The sequence below is a fragment of the Bactrocera dorsalis genome, chromosome 1 (assembly GCF_023373825.1).
Source record: "Bactrocera dorsalis isolate Fly_Bdor chromosome 1, ASM2337382v1, whole genome shotgun sequence".
NCBI classification, from domain to species: Eukaryota; Metazoa; Arthropoda; class Insecta; order Diptera; family Tephritidae; genus Bactrocera; species Bactrocera dorsalis.
The window spans coordinates 74,378,759-74,400,446 of NC_064303.1; the positions used below are offsets into that span (position 1 = coordinate 74,378,759).

Below are 21,688 nucleotides of genomic sequence, written 5' to 3' on the forward strand. Positions count from 1 at the left end.
AAAAAGCATTCTTTGTGTTACATATGCATGCTTTATTGTATTATATGAACCATTGTAACATATGCGTGATTATTTTGTATCAAATGAACCATTGTTTTTCGAAAAATGGTAAAAATTTTAATTTTTTTTATAAAATCGCGAAAAATTAGGAAAAATTATTTTATTTTTATTTCTCTTTATTTGTATTTTTTAATTTTTGAATAAATTAATATTATTATTATTATTTCGACTATTACGAAGTGAAGATGTGCAAAATGATCTTCATTTCTTCAAAGAACATTGATGACCTTCATGAAATATGCATATTCACATTATTTCGTTATAATTCCCATATTTGTACCAATAGAATTTCTATGACACATTTCGCATCTCCGTTGTCACGGTCAACCAATAGCCAAAACTTACGTTTTTTCAAAGAGTCAATCTGTCGAAGCACTGACGCGACGACAAAGTGCCACAACATTGTGTTGTTGGTAGAAAATCCGAGCTGTGCCGAAAAAAAATAAACTAATGGCCTCCGATTGTCACCGCTTCCCTTGCCCCTGTAACAGCTTCGGCTTCCAACGTGCGTAAATATGTATGTAAGTTAACACAACAGCTCATAAAAGCTATGCCAATTGACAGAAACAAATTGGCTAAAATAGTTACCCAACTTTGCACGCGCATCCGCATAAACTGCTGACACCAAATAAATTTGGAGCGCTTCGATCAACGAACCTTACTACTGCAATTCGGCAATTCTTGGGAAAGCTGAGATCGCTGAGATCGCTGGGAACAATAAATAATAAACGGAGTAATTCGGCAAATCAACAAATATTGCACATGCAAGTGCAACGTGACTTGTGTGCAGAAATAGGTTTCATTAAAGTTAAGAATATTATTCAGATTTAGATTTTATTCGTTTGTAAAAGAAGACGGTCAATAAAGAATAAAGACAGTGGACGCGACTCCACTTGTTTTTTAAAAATAACAAGTAAGGAAGGGCTAAGTTCGGGTGTAACCGAACATTTTATACTCTCGCATGATGAAGTGATAATCGAGAGTTCATTATCCGTCATTTACCTATCATCATTGGTTCCTAATGTATATATTATACAGAGAAGGCATCAGATGGAATCCAAAATAGCGTTATATTGGAAAAAGGCGTGGTTGCGAACCGATTTCACTCATATTTCGTACATGTTATCAGGGTGTTAAGAAAATATTATATACCGAATTTTATTGAAATCGGTCGAGTAGTTCCAGAGATATGGTTTTTGGTCCATAAGTGGGCGACGCCACGCCCATTTTCAATTTTTAAGAAAAACCTGGGTGCAACTTACTTTTGCCATTTCTTCCGTAAAATTTAGTGTTTCTAGCGTTTTTTGTTAGTCGGTTAACGCACTTTAAGTGATTTTCAACATAACCTTTATATGGGAGGTGGGCGTGGTTATTATCCAATTTCTTCCATTTTTGAACTGTATATGGAAATACCTGAAGGAAATGACTCTGTAGAGTTTGGTTGACATAGCTATAGTAGTTTCCGAGATATATACAAAAAACTTAGTAGGGGGCGGGGCCACGCCCACTTTTCCAAAAAAATTACGTCCAAATATGCCCCTCCCTAATGCGATCCTTTGTGCTAAATTTCACTTTAATATCTTTATTTATGGCTTAGTTATGACACTTTATAGGTTTTCGGTTTCCGCCATTTTGTGGGCGTGGCAGTGGGCCGATTTTGCCCATCTTCGAACTTAACCTTCTTATGGAGCCAAGAAATACGTGTACTAAGTTTCATCATGATATCTCAATTTTTACTCAAGTTACAGCTTGCACGGACGGACGGACGGACGGACGGACAGACGGACGGACGGACAGACAGACATCCGGATTTCAACTCTACTCGTCACCCTGATCACTTTGGTATATATAACCATATATTTGACTCTTTTAGTTTTAGGACTTACAAACAACCGTTATGTGAACAAAACTATAATACTCTCTTTAGCAACTTTGTTGCGAGAGTATAAAAATTATAAAAATATAATTTAACTGGCGCCCGAGCAGGGACCAGCTTAGATTCGCGCCGTAACGTGTCAAAGTGTTGTTTCACCGTGTCCTTAAAAATTTAAAATTGAACATTGTGATACCGCGTCGTCACTTAAATATAGACAATCGCCTGTACAACAGCCGCGTCAAAAAAAGTGTCATAGTGTTTGGCCAGACGCCTGCAAAGCAGCTGCAGTGCCAATATTTACATATGTTTCAGTGCCACAAGTGAACACACAAAGACAGTACGCCCGCATAACAGCCCGTAAAGAAAAAACGGCCAAGTGAAAACGGAAGCGAACTAACTGGTCCCGAACCAAAACACAGCGAAACACAGCGTTGGAATCCTGTAGGAAGGGAACGCACCCTCGATACGTGCGCACCGTGGGAACCCAAGTAAGCAGAAGGCCAAAAAGGAACACCTCCCCGTCGCCACGAGGATACTTGTAAGAATAAATAATTAATATTTTAAGAAAAATTAAAATTATATTAGATAGCCATATAATAAATATAACTTTTAAGGATAATTAAAAACTAACAAAATTTACTAACCCATTTAAAATCCGGCTCGTACAGCTAATAACCTAAAACAATCTAGGCTGCGATTCACCACCTTCGGGGGGACCCTCTAGTCTAATAACATAAAATTTCCTCTGCGATTCACCACCTTCGGGGAGACCCTCCAGAGGAATATAAAAACATAACATAGGCTTGTACAGCCAATAAAAGGACAAATAAACACGAACCGCGATTCACCACCTAACGGGGGACCCTCCGGTTCAATATAACATTACATCCTACTCTGCGATTCACCACCAAAGGGACCCTCCAGAGAAAAACGATAATTAACAAACAAAAACACTATTAACAATAAAATTAGTTAGCTATAAAATTCAAATATTCCAAAACTTAAAAGAATTTCTAAAATGATTAAGCCCAGTATACTAAATAAGCCTGCAATCCCTCCTCCTGCTCCTAATCAAGGATCAGTGAACGCAAACCCAAACCCAACTCCCGCCAATAATTCTCAACCGAATGCTGAACTGACAACACTAATTACCACAATTGTAGGTCAGGTACTCAGGAATGAGGGCCGACAACATTTACAACATGTTCTCAACCCTAATTTTGACTTACTTAATGCGCAGACGAAACTATCAACCCAGAACATAGAGGACAGTTATCAGGCCTAGATAAAATACCAGACATAGTTAGAAGTTTAAGGGAATTTAACGGCAACCAAGGAGAATTTAGCTCTTGGAAGAAAAGTGTAGATCGGGGTTTAAAAATCTACGAATCCGAAAAGGGAACGCCTAGATATTTCGGAAAACTTTCTGTTATCCGCAATAAAATAACTGGCAATGCTGATGTCGCCCTTGAGTCGTATAACACCCCACTGGAATGGAAAACAATATCTAGATGCTTGACGTTACATTACGCAGATAAAAGAGATATTACGACCCTTGAATGTCAGCTTACATCAATTGTGCAAGGCAACAGTACTATTCAGCAGTTCTACCAAAATGTTTATACTCACCTTTCGCTTATTCTAAACAAACTTTCGAGTTTGGAGATGAGCCAGGAGTCACTAAGTCTGTTAGTTCAAACTTACAGGCATAAAGCCTTGGACACGTTTATCAGGGAATTAAAAGGTGACCTTCCTAGACTTTTAGGAATGAAAGAAACTGAAGATCTGCCTCAAGCACTTCATTTGTGCCTAAAACTAGAAAACCAAGGCTACCCATAACTTACCACCATTACCACCAAGTAAACCAATTGCTTTCAACCAACCATTCTACCCTCAATTAGCATACATTCCCAGACCGCAGAATCCTTTTAGAAACTCGATGCCACCCCAATACCAACGCTCCAACAAAACTATCAAAATTTTCAGTTTAGTAGACCACCGTTTCAGGTCACCAATAAGCCCCCACCTCCACGTCCAGAGCCCATGGATGTTGATCGCACCATACACTCAAGAGTAAATAACTACCTACATAAATAGACCACATTTCAATAAACCACCCATAAAAGACCATCTAACTTTTCAACACAAATGCCTCTCAAACATCAAAGAAACTTCCATATAGAAACAGGTAATCAACATGAACAGTACCCACAAGACCCATACTACGCAGAAGAACAGGAGTACTCACAAGACCAGTACTGCCAAAAAACCGGGACTCACACCTTACAAGAATACGAAACAGCTTTGAATATGGAAGAAAACGGACAATCATTCCAATACGACAACCCAAAACCAGGAAACGATACTCATGAACATATCGATATCCATTTTTTAGGATGAATAGTTCTTCGTTGCCATATGTTGAATGTAAAACGAAGAACGGACAATTTTTAAAAATGTTAATCGATACTGGATCAAGCAAAAACTATATTCAACCCTGTCACGTTTTAAGGCAAATACCTAACGAACAACCATTTTTTGCAAACTCTATAGCAGGACAAATACAAGTAACTCACCATACAGTTATAAAATTATTTGGAAAAGATGACACAAATTTAAAATTTTTTATACTTCCTACTCTGAAGTCCTTTGACGGTATAATTGGTAATGATAGCCTCAAAGAACTTTACACAACCATAAATATTCACGATGACACCCTTACATTTGGCAATGGCATAAAAGTCAGAATAAAACAACAAATTTCCCCATCGGTCAACAAAATTGTCATTAGGACTGGACATATGGCAACAACACAGAAGGAAAACATTAATAAACTTACTAACAAATACCCTCATTTATTCGTTGAACCAGATGAAAGTCTTACCTATACTACTACCGTACTAGGAGAAATCAGGACTTCTTCAGATACTCCAGTATATACAAAATACTATCCCTACCCACTAGCGATGAGAGATTTTGTAACTAAAGAAATAGAAGATCTACTTAAAAACGGAATTATCAGACCATCAGATGCCTCAGGACAAAAGAAATATAGGCTTGTAATTGATTACAGAAAATTAAATACATTGACAATAGCAGATAGATACCCCATCCCGGAAATAAATGAAGTAATTTCACAACTTGGAAACAACAAATATTTTTCTGTTCTTGATCTAAAGAGTGGCTTCCACCAGATTCCCTTGAAGGAATCGGACATTGAGAAGACAGCTTTTGCGATTAATAATGGCAAATATGAGTTCACTCGACCTCCGTTTGGACTTAAGAACGCACCCGCTATTTTCCAACGAGCGCTAGACGACATACTGAAGGAGCACATAGGCAAAATATGTTATGTCTACATAGATGACATAATAGTATTTGGCAAAGATGAGCAAGATCACCTTCATAATGTCGAAACAATATTCCATACGCTACAAAATGCAAACATGAAGGACCAATTAGACAAGTGCGAGTTTTTCCGCAGGAAGTCGAATTTCTTGGCTTCATCATTTCATCCACAGGAATAAAAACCAATCCCGCCAAAGTAAAGGCAATCCAAGAATTTCCGTGCCCAAAAACATTGAAAGACTTGAGGTCTTTCCTTGGCCAACCAGGCTATTACCGACGCTTCATCAGAGATTACGCCAAGTTAGCGAAACCTCTGACCTCGCTTTTAAGGGGGGAAGATGGACGCGTGTCCAAAACCGCCTCCAGTAAAAAGCCAATAGTGTTTGATAAATACGCCTTAGAATCCTTCAGCAAAATTAAATCTTCCCTAATATCAAAAGAAGTTATCCTATCATATCCAGATTTCACACAAGAATTTCATCTTACTACCGACGCATCCAACTATGCCATAGGAGCCGTCCTCGAGCAAGCAGGTAAACCTATCACCTTTATATCCCGATCATTAAACAAAACCGAAAGGAGCTATGCCGCAAACGAAAAAGAAATGCTGGCTATTATTTGGGCTCTTACATCACTCCGAAACTATTTATACGGATCAGCGAAAGTTGTAATCTTCACAGATCATCAACCACTCACCTTTGCGTTGAGCAACAAAAACCACAACGGCAAAATGAAGAGATGGAAGTGTATCCTTGAGGAATACAACTACGAAATGAAGTATAAGCCATCAAGAACAAACGTTATAGCAGATGCCTTATCGAGACCTCCACAGACTGACATTAATGTTCTTACAACCACTGACCACAGTAACGACAGCTCTTCTCATCTCCTTATTCCAGCTACAGAAGCCCCTTTTAATGCTTTTAAAAATCAACTCTTCCTATTATTTGGCAACGAGAACAGTTACATCTTTCAAATACCATTCCCTACTTTTCATAGACACATAATTACAAAACAAAACTATTCTGCACAAGACATCATTGACATATTCAAACGGTACTTAGACCCAGCACTTATCAACGGACTACACACGACAGAAACTCTAATGGGCAAGATACAGGAAATATACCTACTTCACTTCAGTAACACTAAAATCCGCTATACGCAAACGTTTCTCAAAGATATCACATCCGCAACCGAACAAGATCAAATTATGATTCAAGAACATAAAAGAGCACATAGAAACAGTAGAGAGAATAAATCTCAAATTTTACGAAAATACTATTTTCCAAGTATGCATTCCAAAATTGAAAAAATCGCCAAACAGTGTCCTACCTGTCATGAAATATGACAGACATCCACCGAAACCCCAAATCCAAGAAACTCCTATTCCACAGGTCCCAGGAGAAATCGTCCACGTTGACATCTATTCCACACAGAAGAACCTCATCCTCACAGCTTTAGATAAATTTTCAAAGTATGCACAGGTTAAAATTATTTCATCAAGAGCAATAGAACATATAAAGGACCCAATAAGAGAATTAATGATTGCTTTCGGAATACCAAAACTCGTTGTAATAGACAATGAGAAATCACTAAATTCTGCTTCTATATCTAGCCTTCTCAAAGACCAAATGTCTATAAATGTCTACACCACCTCCTTACAGCAGCACCAGTAATGGACAAGTAGAAAGGTTTCACAGCATTCTTTCCAAAATAATGAGATGTATCAAAGCTAACTCCACAGGTATGCCATTTGAAGAATTATTATTTAAATCAGTTCAAGAATACAATTCATCCATTCACTCAACGACAAAAAACAAACCCGTAGACATATTTTTCTCGAACAGGATACGCTCTGACCCACAACAAATAGAAAAAGAACGACAAAAAATATTACTCTTCTGAAGAAAAAACAAGAAAGAGATCTTTCATACCATAATAAAAATAGATCAGAACACAAGGACTATAGCCCAGGAGAAATTATTTATGTTAAAATAAATAACAGATTAGGATCAAAATTAACTTCAAAATATAAAAAAGAAACAGTTTCCGAAAATATGAGAACCACAGTTAAAACAGCATCAGGAAGAATAGTTCATAAAGGACTAATAAAAAATAACTAATATCTACTTTCAGGAAAAATTGACACCATTAGATGCATACTCCTCTTGACTACTATTACGACCAGTCTCGCTAGCATAGAGATTTTGGACTACACAAACTCTTACCTAGTGACGATAAATAACGGACTAGCTAAAATTCAGGACGGAACATTTAGACTAATCCATATAATTGACATCAACAAGTACGAACAACTTTTGACAGACATACAGGACCATATAACGGACAAAATCCCCAAAGACACTTTCCTTCGCCCAATCCTTAAACATGAAATAAATCAAACCCTTGAAATCCTCGATACACTTAAACCCACTAAAACATCCCGAATTAGAAAGTAAATAAACATATTAGGCACCGCATGGAAATATCTGGCAGGATCACCAGACCATGACGACCTCGAAATCATTAATAAGAATCTTTTGAACCTAAACCAAAATAATAACAAACAAGTAATAATAAATGAACTATTTACTAACAGAATTAACAATATATCAAATGTAATGAATTTAATTTCAAATTCAATAAGAAAAGACGATAGTATAATAAATGAAATTGTAATTGATTTAGAAAGTAAGATTAGATTAACAAAAGAAGAATTAGTTAAAATAAAGTATGCCATTCAATGGGCGAAAACAAATGTTTTAAGAAGAAGAACAAATGCCATTTAACAACGCAGAAGAAGCGTTAGAATTTTCAGAAATAAACGTACTAAGTAAAGAAATGTTAATAATTTATATGATAAAAATACCGCTTACAAACAGCGAAATATTTAGAAGAATAATTAACGGGTGATTTTTTTGAGGTTAGGATTTTCATGCATTAGTATTTGACAGATCACGTGGGATTTCAGACATGGTGTCAAAGAGAAAGATGCTCAGTATGCTTTGACATTTCATCATGAATAGACTTACTAACGAGCAACGCTTGCAAATCATTGAATTTTATTACCAAAATCAGTGTTCGGTTCGAAATGTGTTTTATCGACAAATTTTGTTCAGCGATGAGGCTCATTTCTGGTTGAATGGCTACGTAAATAAGCAAAATTGCCGCATTTGGGGTGAAGAGCAACCAGAAGCCGTTCAAGAACTGCCCATGCATCCCGAAAAATGCACTGTTTGGTGTGGTTTGTACGCTGGTGGAATCATTGGACCGTATTTTTTCAAAGATGCTGTTGGACGCAACGTTACGGTGAATGGCGATCGCTATCGTTCGATGCTAACAAACTTTTTGTTGCCAAAAATGGAAGAACTGAACTTGGTTGACATGTGGTTTCAACAAGATGGCGCTACATGCCACACAGCTCGCGATTCTATGGCCATTTTGAGGGAAAACTTCGGACAACAATTCATCTCAAGAAATGGACCCGTAAGTTGGCCACCAAGATCATGCGATTTAACGCCTTTAGACTATTTTTTGTGGGGCTACGTCAAGTCTAAAGTCTACAGAAATAAGCCAGCAACTATTCCAGCTTTGGAAGACAACATTTCCGAAGAAATTCGGGCTATTCCGGCCGAAATGCTCGAAAAAGTTGCCCAAAATTGGACTTTCCGAATGGACCACCTAAGACGCAGCCGCGGTCAACATTTAAATGAAATTATCTTCAAAAAGTAAATGTCATGAACCAATCTAACGTTTCAAATAAAGAACCGATGAGATTTTGCAAATTTTATGCGTTTTTTTTTTAAAAAAAGTTATCAAGCTCTTAAAAAATCACCCTTTATAAGGCCAGTTAAGAAGCCAAAAAACATTGCAATAAATATTAAATATAAAGAAATAATTAAAGGAAAAAATTCAATATATGGAGTTAAGAAACTATGTGAAAAATATAATAATGTAACAATTTGTGAAAAAAAATGTTTAGTAGATTTAAGTGAAGATACATGTTTACCTAAAATAATAAATAGTTTAAATTCTACCTGCACCACAATCACGAGTCACGCTATTCCTACAATCGAAGAAATACAACCAGGAATACTACTATTAAACAATTTTAATGGTATAATAAATATAAACAGAACGCCTCAGATGACAAATGGGACACACGTTATTAAATTCTATAATGCTACGATAGAAGTCAAAAACCAGACATATAGAAATTTTGAAACAATACCTTCCGAAGCCATACCCACGCCAGACGAAAAGAATCACATCAAGCTTTTATCACTAGAAATGCTAAACGAATTGCACATCAACAACACCAGATGAATTGATTTCCTAAGAATCACAACGCTTTCTATTGGAACTCTTACAACAACTGTTATGGTAGTTTTTTCATGCATGTGCATTGCATTTATAAACGTAGATCAATAAAGATTGAATATGTCGGAAAAGAAGTCACAATTGAAAACCCTCCAGTAAGTCCACCAAACGACATAATCAACGAGCCAACTTACGTAAACTTCAACGACTTGCCATTCTATTGATGATCGAGGACGATCATGCTTGAAGAGGGAAGAGTTAACACAACAGCTCATAAAAGCTATGCCAATTGACAAAAACAAATTGGCTAAAATAGTTACCCAACTTTGCACGCGCATCCGCATAAACTGCTGGCACCAAATAAATTTGGAGCGCTTCGATCAACGAACCTTACTACTGCAATTCGGCAATTCTTGGGAAAGCTGAGATCGCTGAGATCGCTGGGAACAATAAATAATAAACGGAGTAATTCGGCAAATCAACAAATATTGCACATGCAAGTGCAACGTGACTTGTGTGCAGAAATAGGTTTCATTAAAGTTAAGAATATTATTCAGATTTAGATTTTATTCGTTTGTAAAAGAAGACGGTCAATAAAGAATAAAGACAGTGGACGCGACTCCACTTGTTTTTTAAAAATAAAAATTATAAAAATATAATTTAACTTGTATGTATACGTATGAGCATGAATACATATCGACGCAGATTTTTGTCACGGAAAAATATTTTAGACAAATATTGTATTATAAATCGACAACTCCTATGCTGCCACTTTTCTCACTTCTTTCTTAGAACAAACACCAGAAGATGTTCAATTTATGATTTTTAGCTTTTGCCATCGTCGCGAAAAAACGCTTCTAGGCAAAGGCATGCTCGGGAAGATGTTACGGCGTCTGTTTATATGAATGAAGTGAGGTCGCTTGTGGCATATACGCCTGCGTTTATGAATGAAATCGTTTTTGTTGTAAAATTTACTACATTTGGGCTTCGCCAATTCGGCTGCCATATTGGCTTTCCATGCTTCTGCAATTTAGACAATTGTTGTTTTTGTAGAAAAATGCTTCAATTTTTTGTTGGTGACATATTCACATGTGTACGCATATGTAACTTAACGATTTTCTTACTATTGGAAGGAAAAAAAATCGTTTTCGGTCTACACGACCTTCTCTTTACAACTTTATTTTATAACTGATTCTTACAATATTCTTAATCTAAAAGCTTAACTAAATGCACCGGGCAAAACGAATCCGCAAATTTAGGTGGCGCGTGTACTGACAGTGCGTCTGGGATGTGCTGTGGGAAACATTGTATAACCTGAGTTCCACATCCGCTCTACCTGCATTATTAAGTATTGCTGACGAATTAGTTTCATGATTTCGGCAATGTTAACATATGCCATGTTAACACTTCCCCTCTTAAAAGCGTTCGTCCTCGAGCATTGTCAAAAATAAGGTAAGTTGTTGAAATTTATGTATGTTGGCTGATCATTTGGGGAATCTTTGATTCGATTCATCTTGAGATTTGTTGCCGGGATCTGGTTAGCATTGCTATTGGATGAGATGCTTATTTTATTTTGAGATTTCTTCCAAAATTTGCAAAAAATTATTGTGACGATGGAGGTAGCTGCAACTGCTCCAAGCGAAAGTGAGCCGTTGGATATAGTTGCTGCCTTCAGGAGATTTATTCTTCGAATGTTACTTATGTGGAGTTCTTTCAAAGCTTCTAGTGAAAGTAATTCAATTTTATTTTTCTCAATTGGTGCGGGTTGCAGGACTGCTGGGATAGCGGGAAGTGGAATTAATTCGAGGTTAATATAAGTTTGACCATTGATTTTCAGCGTTGAATTATGGAAATTGATGAGCTGCGTTCCTGACAAGTTTTTGATCATTCCGTCAGCATCTATGTGTCCTTGAAAACCATTAAGTAGTAAAATTCCGGTTTTTATTTCTTTAATTTGTGGAATGTGGTGCCCGTTACTTTTGGTGCAAGTTGAATTATGACTATTGATTATTCTAGGTATACAGGTGTTATTACTTATGTTAATTACTTGATTTTGTTTACAAATTTCAATTTTCTTAAAGCTATCGCAATTTTCTTTTATTCCATATATTTCTTTTTTTCCTTTTAAAATTTTATTATATTCAATATTAATAAAAGATTTATCAGATTTAAGAACAGGTCTTAATATAATTTTTTGGAAAATTTCCTTAAGAGTTAATGGTATTTTTACCAAGTAAAAAATTTTCATATTTTTGCTAACAATATTAGTATTCGATAATTCTAATGCCTCTTCTGCATTTTTAAATGGAATTTCATCATTCTCTACTTTTTCTAAAGCAATTTAAATTTCTTTTTTATTTAACAATAATGTATTCAAAATATCTTTTTTCGCCCATTGTATGGCGTATTTTACGTTAATCAATTCTTCTTTTATTAATCTTATTCTATTTTGCAAATTAATAATTGTTTCATTTTCTACATTCGAATCTTTTCTTATATTATTAAAAAGTTTATTTACTATTTTAGTTACGCTATTTAATTTTTCGTTAAAGATGTCATTTACAATTACTTGTTTATTATTATTATTATTAATTTCATTTAGGTTACTGGATATTATTTCCAGATCTTCATGATCGGGGGATCCGGCGATTAATTTCCAAGCCGTTCCCAAAATATTTATTGATCTTCTAGATCTTTTTTCAACCGGTTTAATGGTTTCTAAGATTTGGAGGGATTGGGTTAGTTCGTGCTCTAGGATAGGATATAGGATAGTGTCTTTAGGTATGTCCGAGTAAACGAATTTACCAATGTCCGTCAAAAATTGTTCGTATTTGTTAAGGTCTATTACGTGTATTAGTCTAAAGGCTCCGTTCTGAATTTTTGTTAGTCCGTCATTTATTGTAACTAATTGTGCGTTCGAGTAGTCGTAGATATCCGTTGTCGCAGTGGCATCGAAAATTAAAAGACATCTGAAATAGAGAGGTTAATTTTGATTTTTAATGTTACTTTTATGGACTATTTTCCCTGATTCTGTTAAAATTGTTGAATTTCTGTCTTCCTTTACTGTTTCTTTTTTAAATTTTGGAGAGATTTTCGTACTTAATCTTTTGTTTATTTTCACATAAATAATTTCTCCTGGGTGATAAATTTTTATGGGTTGTCGTTTTTTGTTATGATAAGAAAGGTCTTTTACTTGCTTGTCTTTTAATTCCGAGATATTTTCTTCCCTTGCTTTTTCGAATTGATTTGGATCCGTGGAGACTCTTCTACCGAAAAATACCTCTATTGGTTTCTTTTTCGTGGTTGAGTGAACTGTATAATTGTATTCGTATACGGAATTGTCAAGGAGTTCGGCGAATGAATTGAAATTTCGTTCTGCTTTTAAACAACGCATTATTTCCGTGAGTGTCGAGTGAAAACGCTCTACTTGACCATTAACGGAACTTGCATAAGGCGGTGTTTTTTAAAATTTTTATGTTAAGTGTGTCTTCCAATAAAAATTTTATAGTTGCTGAGTTGAGGGATGTTTCATTGTCAAATACGACCGATTCAGGTACGCCAAATTGAAAGAGTAGTTCTCGAAGAGGTTCTTTAACATGCTCTATTGCTCTCGATTTCAGTATTTTGGTTTGCGCATATTTCGAAAATTTGTCTATCGCTGTTAGGACTATATTTTTGCTTGTTATGTAGATATCGATATACGAAATTTGTCCTGGATACTGGGGTATAGGCGTTTCACCTAATTCTGGTTTGCTAGGATGACGGTCGTACTTATTTTCTTTACATACTGAACACTGTTGAATTATGCTTTTTATTTTTTTCGTGGGAAGTAGAAATTTGTAGTGGAGTTCATGATTATATTCCTCTAGAATGGATTTCCAGCGTTTCATCTTCGCATTATTGTTTTTGTTACTAAGTGCCTGCGTTAAAGGCTGATGATCTGTAAATATCTTCACTTTGGCTGAGCCATAAAGGTAGTTTCTAAAATTGCTTAAGGCCCTTATTATGGCCAGAAATTCCTTTTCATTTGTAGCGTATGATTCTTCTGTTTTATTGAGAGTTCTGGAAATGAAGGCAACAGGTTCTTTATCCTGTGAAAGAACTGCACCGATGGCATAATTTGAAGCATCGGTAGTCAAATGGAATTCCTTACTGAAGTCAGGGTATGAGAGTATAACATCATCGGACATAAGGGATTTTTTAATTTTGTTGAAGAAGCATCTTTTGCTTCTTCATCCAATTCAATATTTATTTTAGCGGATTTGTTTTTGGATATACGTCCCTCTTCCCCTCTTAAGAGTAACGTTAAAGGTTTGGCCAACTTGGCGTAATCCTTTATAAAGCGGCGGTAATAGCCGGAAAGACCTAAAAATGAGCGGAGTTGCTTGATGGTTTCGGGGTAAGGTATCTTAGCTATCGCTTCCACCTTTGCAGGGTTTTTTGTTATTCCCTTTGATGAGATAATATAACCTAAGAATTCGACTGAGTCCTTAAAAAAATGGCATTTGTCCAACTGTATCTTCATGTTGGCTTCTTCAAGCGTTTTAAAGATTTGTTGCAGATGGAGGGCGTGCTCCTGTTCGGAGTTGCTGAATACGACTATGTCGTCAATATACACGTAGCATATCTTGCCAATATGATGACGAAGGATGTCATCTAGAGCGCGTTGGAATATTGAAGGGGCATTTTTGAGGCCGAATGGTAATCTCGTAAATTCGTATTTACCATTATTTATTGAGAAGGCGGTCTTCTCAGTATCGGATTCCTTGAGTGGGATTTGGTGAAATCCGCTTTTTAAATCTAACACGGAAAAGTATTTATTGTGTCCAAGTTGAGACAGTACTTCGTTAATTTGGGGTTTTGGGTAGCGATCTGCTACAGTAATTGCGTTAAGCTTGCGGTAATCGATTTCGAATCTATACTGTTTATTGCCTTGGGAGTCGGGTTTTTTTGCTACAACCCAAACGGATGAGTTATACGGTGACCTTGATGGCCGAATAATACCATCATCTAACATTTTCTTAATTTGAGATTCTACTTCGCTTTTTAACGCCATTGGATAGGGATAATATCTTGTATATACTGGGGTGTCCTTATTTCTTCTAATTTCGCCTATGACTTTTGTAGTATAAGTGAGTCTATCGTTAGGTTCTGCAAAGAGTTGTGAAAATTTTTCCACTAAGTTATTGATTTTGGTCTGTTGATTTGGTGTCATGTGATCCTTTTCCATATTAATTGCGTTTACTGACTTTGATACAAGCTGATTGATCTTTACTCTAGTATTACCTTTTATTACCATGAAATTTCCTTTGACATGAATAACAGCTTCGAGATCTTTAAGACTGTCATTTCCAAGGACACCATGAAACGAGCGCAATGATGGAAGAAGGTAAAATTTCAATTTGGTGTCTGCGTTAAAAAGATTTATAAAAGTGTGTTTCTTTATTTCAATGTCTCCTGCTATTGATTTGGCGAAGAAATTTGTTACATTTTTAATAGGATTGGGCACGATAGAAGATTGTATGTAATTTTTCGTTGATCCAGTATCTATTAGAAATTTCACTATATTTCCACTCTTCAACCTGCATTGGAAGTAAGGCAGCGAAGAGTTATTCATTCTAAAAAATGTAAATCTGTAGTGTCAATATAGTTGTCGTCCTGCCTTTCCTCATCATAATAGTCAATGTCAAATCCTGTGTGTTGGTCAGTTGGCGTCTGAGGATATTCCTCTTGATTTGGGCTTTGCACGGGGTCTGAATTTATGTGGTAATTCCGCTGTATTTTGTTTGGTACTGGCGGGTTACCAGTCGGAGGTCTTTTGTTGGTCGGGTCAACGGGACGTGGTCTATTCATGTAATTGATATTTCTGATATGCTGCGATGGATCGACATCCATCGGTTCTGGTCGCGTTAAGGGTTTTTGTAAAGGTCGCGGTGGTGGATTATTCGGTTGTTGCGTATATGGGGTTAGCTGTTGCTGGTACTGATACTTCGGTTGTGGCGTTCTATAGGGCATGGTTGGATTCAACCTTTGCTGGGGAATGTATGCCAATTCTGGGTAGAATTCGCTGTTAACCCTTCTGGGGGGAAGGGGTGGACGAATTTCCTGGCCTTTCCTAGCTTGGATATTGCTGTTTAAGGCGTAGAATGAACGGTAGTTCTGATTCTCTAGTTTTAAACATAAATGGAGAGCCTGGGGGAGATCCACTGGCTCCTTCATGCCAAGTAGTCTGGGTAAGTCTCCTCTTAACCCACGAATGAAGATATCAAGAGCTTTATCCCTATATGTGCACGCTAACAAATGTACGGCTTCGGCGCCGGCTTCCATGCATCCTAATTTGTTAAGGATCAGAGAAAGGTGAGAGTACTTTCGCTGGTAGAATTCCTGGATTGTGAGGTTACCCTACACAAGTGAAGTCACTTGGTACTCCAGTGTACCCAAATCGCGCTTATCTGCGTAGTGAAGCGTTAGACATCTGGTGATGGCCTTCCAGTCGAGCGGAGTATTGTAAGACTCCAAAGCAATGTCGGCATTGCCTACAACCTTATTGCGAATGACATTGAGGATCCCATAATATTTGGGGGTTCCTCTTTGTGGTTCGTAGATCTGGAGGATCCGATCTACGCTCTTCTTCCAGGAGTTGAACTCTCCTGGGTTTCCCGAGAATTCCCGGAGACATCTCACTACGTCCGGCATCTTGTCTAATTCGCTAACGTTATTTGCGAAGTTAGAGTCAATTGAAATATCGTAAAAATCTGAGAAATTCGCATTTGTATTGAAGGCGGCTTGAGCTAAGTTTCGCTCTTCTCGTTTAAAAATGTTATTTACAACCCCTGTTATTATATTTGTCAGTTGGTCCATGTTAAATGTGTTCGAGGTGGTAGGAGCTGGTTGAGGAGGGAGTGTGCTGAGCACGGGTGGTCGAACGAGGTTTGAAGGATTAGCCATATTTCTTAAATATGTTTAAAAGTTTGGCTTGAATTTTGACTGATCGTACGAATCTAATTTGTTTTATTTTTATTTATTTTAGTTACTCCTTCTTGGAAGGAGGACTTTTCTACCCTGGAGGGTCCCGTAGGATTCGCAGGATTAAGCAAATATTATATTTGATGTGTATTAAGTTATGAGCTGTACGAGCCCTTATTTATGAATAGGATTATTATTGTTTTTATTAGTCCTTCTAGGAAGGAGGGCTTTTCTATTCTGGAGGGTCCCTAGTGTTGGGAATCGCAGAATTAAGCTACATTATATGGTCATATGGTCACCGGGTTCTGGGGCCTAGTGTTGATGTTCCTTCGTCCTGGCGTTTGTTGCGACGTTATGGACCTGAAGTCCGTGGTGAGCCGGTTTCCTTATAGACTTTTATTTTTAAGTCCTTCTTGGTTCACGGTAAGGACTTTACCGTGTCCTCTTTTCCTGCACTTCACTCACGATTCACTACAACTAGGCCCCACGTTGGGCGCCACTTAACGATTTTCTTAATATTGGAAGGAAAAAAAATCGTTTTCGGTCTACACGACCTTCTCGTTACAACTTTATTTTATAACTGATTCTTACAATGTTCTTAATCTAAAAGCTTAACTAAATGCACCGGGCAAAACATAACTGAATTCCACGAATCCGCTAATTTAGGTGGCGCGTGTGCTGACAGTGCGTCTGGGATGTGCTGTGGGAAACATTGTATAACCTGAGTTCCACATCCGCTCTACCTGCATTATTAAGTATTGCTGACGAATTAGTTTCATGATTTCGGCAATGTTAACATATGCCATGTTAACATGTATGTTTATGCTTGTGCATATATATAAATACATACATATATTGATAAGTGATAACATCATGATTTGAATTCCTGAACGCGCACATGCGTATACATGCAATCATATGAGCAGATAATAAGATTATGGTATGAGCATGTGCAGAGACATAAGATAATATGATGTATGTACATATATATTGTTGTAATAAATTTAATTTCTATTAGTAGGAAATATAATACAAAAATATTTATTAGTATAGTATATTATGTAAAAATCAAAGAAAATTATTAAATATTCAAATCCAAATTGACTATAAATATTACTATGCATGCATTCATACAAAATTATACTCTTATCATATCATGTTTACAAGTTGTTTTCAATTGCCGACGGCAAAACGCAAAGGCATGCATACATATGTATGTAAGTACGTATTTGCATATGCACGAGTACATTGCGATTCCCAAGTTGAAAGCAAAAATTGAAGCCTGAAAATATTACAATGCTGTTGTTGGGAGTATCATAAGGAGCATGCATACATACATATATGTATTTATGTCTCTTCGTATTCTTAGGTATGTGAGACAGAGAACATAATGTGTTTTGTACACATTTTTCGGTGTCAAAAATGAAACAAAATATAAACAAGCAAAACGAAATTCTTCGTTGGGAGTCTCTTCACATTCTCTGCTTAGGCATAGTATATGCCATTGCATCATATGTCGTAAATACATACATATTGTTACGAATTTACTCTTGCTAGCTTACTTTGTTAGGTTCGTATCTCTGGATTGACAAATAAAATCAACACTGTTTAATTTAATTCAACAACTCTTTATTTCACAACTCGTCTACACTATAGCAGTTTACTCTTAGCACTGATTGATTACGTTGGCGCTGCCACGGCTTATATAGCCACGCACTTCTCGCTGATGCCGACGTGTCCTTCTAGAATATCGCGTCTGGAAATTACCAGAACATACGGCTATACGGCGCCAGACGCAAGCAGACAGTCGCGGCGCCAGACTCTGCAATTGTTCAAGCAGACGGCTGTGGCGCCAGATGTCTATTGTTTCGACAAGCGGACAGTGCGGCGCCAGATGTCTATTGTTTCTCAAGCAGACAGCCGTGGCGCCAGATGTCTACAACAAGACAAATGCTATTCCATATACCTACAGCTATTGTTCATAATCAGGGATGCATATAGTAATACAAATACAACTTAATACTACTTTTGTAACACAACTTAATACTACTTTTGTAACACTGCCCTCCACTAAAGCCTAATCGTCCCGATTAGGCACAAATCCTCTTGAACCAAATGGGGCGAGCCTCTCCAAATGTACTACTTTCATTTTACATCGTGCTTTTCCATTTCTTTGTATGCGGTATACCACGTCATTAAGTCGTTTCATCACCATATAGGGTCCTTCCCAGGCTGTCTGTAGTTTCGGGGACAAGCCTTTCTTTCGAAGTGGATTGTACAACAGGACCAGATCACCTTCTTCGAAACCTTTTGAATTTGCCGCTTGATCGAACCGGTCCTTCATCTTATTGCTCATCAGATGCGTATGCTGTCTTACCATTAGATGCAATTCATTCATTTCTTCCTTTAAGGCAGAACAATAATCTCCATCATTTCTTACAGCTGTAGGATTCGTTCCAAACTTAAGATCAGCAGGGAGTCGCAGATCAGATCCGAAAATAATCTTTGCTGGCGTGTAACCAGTTGTCTCGTGCTTCGCTGAACGATACGCCAGCAGGAACATCTGGATGCACTTGTCCCAATTCCGTTGATCTTTATCAACGATTTTCCGCAGATATTCTTCGAGCGTTCGGTTGAATCTCTCCACCATTCCATCTGATTGTGGATGTAACGCTGTTGTCCGTGTCTTGTGGATGCCCAATAATGTACAGACTTCTTGGAAAATGGAAGATTCGAAATTCCTGCCTTGATCTGAGTGTAATTCGACGGGCACTCCGAACCTTGTTATCCAATTTTCTACAAACGCTTCGGCTACTGTCTTCGCTTCTTGGTTTGGTAAGGCATATACTTCTGGCCATTTACTGAAATAGTCCATGACAACCAGTAGATATTTGTTTCCGGCCGTACTGGTTGGAAACGGACCTGCAACATCCATTGCGACTCGTTCAAATGGTGATCCCACGTTGTACTGTTGTAGCCTACCGCGACTTTTGGCTTTAGGACCTTTAGCTGCCATGCACTCTACGCAATTACTTATCCATTCTGCTATGGAATCTCGACAACCGATCCAGTAGAACCGTTGTTTAATCTTCTCTATAGTTTTTGTAATCCCAAGGTGCCCTCCACTAGGTCCATTGTGATATTCTTTCAATACTTTCGGGATCATGGACTTTGGTACTATGATCAGCAGACGAGACTGTTTGCCATCTTCGCTTTCCCAGGTACGATGAAGGTATCCATTAACGAGGTTTATGCTGTTCCATTGGGCCCAATATGCTTTTGCAGTTGGACTCTCGCTACTTATTTGTTCCTTTGGTGGTCGTACCCCATTTTCTTTGGCCATTACCAGCTTTGCAAGATCAGGGTCCTCCAGCTGATTGATTCTGATGCGGTGAGGAGTCCAATCATCTTCAGGTTCTATATTCAGTAATCGCACGTCGATTATACCTTCTTTTCCTTCTGATTTGGAGCAATGTTTACATTCCAGTGGACAAGGGCGACGTGATAATGCATCTGCATTTTTGTGGTGAATCCCCTTTCGGTGTTCTGTTTCGAAGTCGTAATTCTGTAATCTTTCGATCCATCGTGCAATTTGGCCTTCCGGATTCTTAAACTGTAATAACCATTTTAATGCTGCATGATCAGTCCTCAGCAAGAATCGTTGTCCATACAAATACTTGTGGAAATGTTTTACACATTCCACCACAGCTAGTAGTTCTTTTCGCGTCACACAGTAGTTTTTCTCTGGTTTCCCGAGCACTCTGCTGTAATACCCAATTACTCTTTCTTGCCCGTCGATGAGCTGAGACAGGACACCTCCAATTCCATAAGCGCTCGCATCTGTATCCAGGATGAATTTCTTTCCAGGTATTGGATAAGCCAACATCGGCGCCGTACAAAGTAGTTCCTTAAGCTGCTCAAACGCTTTTTCTTGTTCCAACTTCCATACAAACGGGCGATTCTTCTTTGTTAAATCATGTAAACTTCTAGCCACGTTCGCAAATCCAGGTACGAAACGGCGATAATACGTGCATAAGCCGAGGAAGCTGCGGAGTTCATGAATGTTGGTGGGTCGAGCCCAATCTTTCACTGCTTTTATTTTTCCTTCCTCGGTGTGAATTCCCTCAGTTGACACTTTATGTCCGAGATATGTGACCTGCTTCTTCCATAATGAACACTTTTTGGGATTCAAGCGTAATCCGGCTGATGCTATTCGCTGAAAGACTTCCTCTAGATTTTTCAGATGATCATCAAAACTTTTTCCCATGATGATAATGTCATCAAGATACACCAAACATGTCTTCAAGTTGAGTCATTTTAACACATGTTCCATCAGTCGCTCGAACGTTGCAGGCGCATTACATAACCCAAATGGCATCACAGAGAATTCCCATAACCCGTCGCCCATACTAAAAGCGGTCTTTTCACGGTCACATTCATCGATCTCGACTTGCCAATATCCACTTTGTAGATCTAATGTAGAAAACCATTTCGCTCCAGACAAGGTGTCTAATGTATCGTCGATTCTTGGTAGAGGATAACTGTCTTTCTTTGTGACGTCATTCAACTTCCTATAATCTACGCAGAAACGGGTGCTACCATCTTTCTTTTTAACTAAGACGATAGGTGAGCTCCATGGACTTATTGAAGGTTCGATTACACCGTTTTTGTGCATGTCTTCAATAATTTTGTTAGCATCCTCACGTTTTGCTAGTGGAACCCTACGCGGAGCTTGTCGGATTGGTTTAGCGTCTCCGGTATTTATGCGATGTTTGACAATGCCGGTTCTTCCTGTGTTTCCTTCGTTTGCAAATATGGATGCGTATTTTTCTAATAGTTTTTCTGCTTTTAATTTTTCATTTCCATGCAGTTCGTTCAGAAAACAATTTAGGAGTGTAGGACTTATCTGTTGTGGCTCAATAGTAGGCTTCTGTTGTGACCGTTCGCATCGTGCTATTGCACTTATATTCTGGCACTGTCCAATTACTGCTCCTTTCTTCAGACTTATAGGCGTGTTGAATTCATTCACTACTCTGACCGGAATGGTGGCGTCTTCTCTAGTTTTCACAAGCGTTCTTCCTACCAATATGGGTGTATCTATTTTTGTTGGTTCCA

The 21,688-nt window shown here is 37.7% G+C and overlaps 1 protein-coding gene across 1 annotated transcript in view; it reads left to right on the plus strand.

The window, feature by feature from the left end:
- The window catches only part of LOC125776860 (protein Wnt-10b), a 595,050-nt gene that overhangs the window by 506,175 nt on the left and 67,187 nt on the right, over positions 1-21,688 (plus strand). The window lies entirely within an intron of this gene.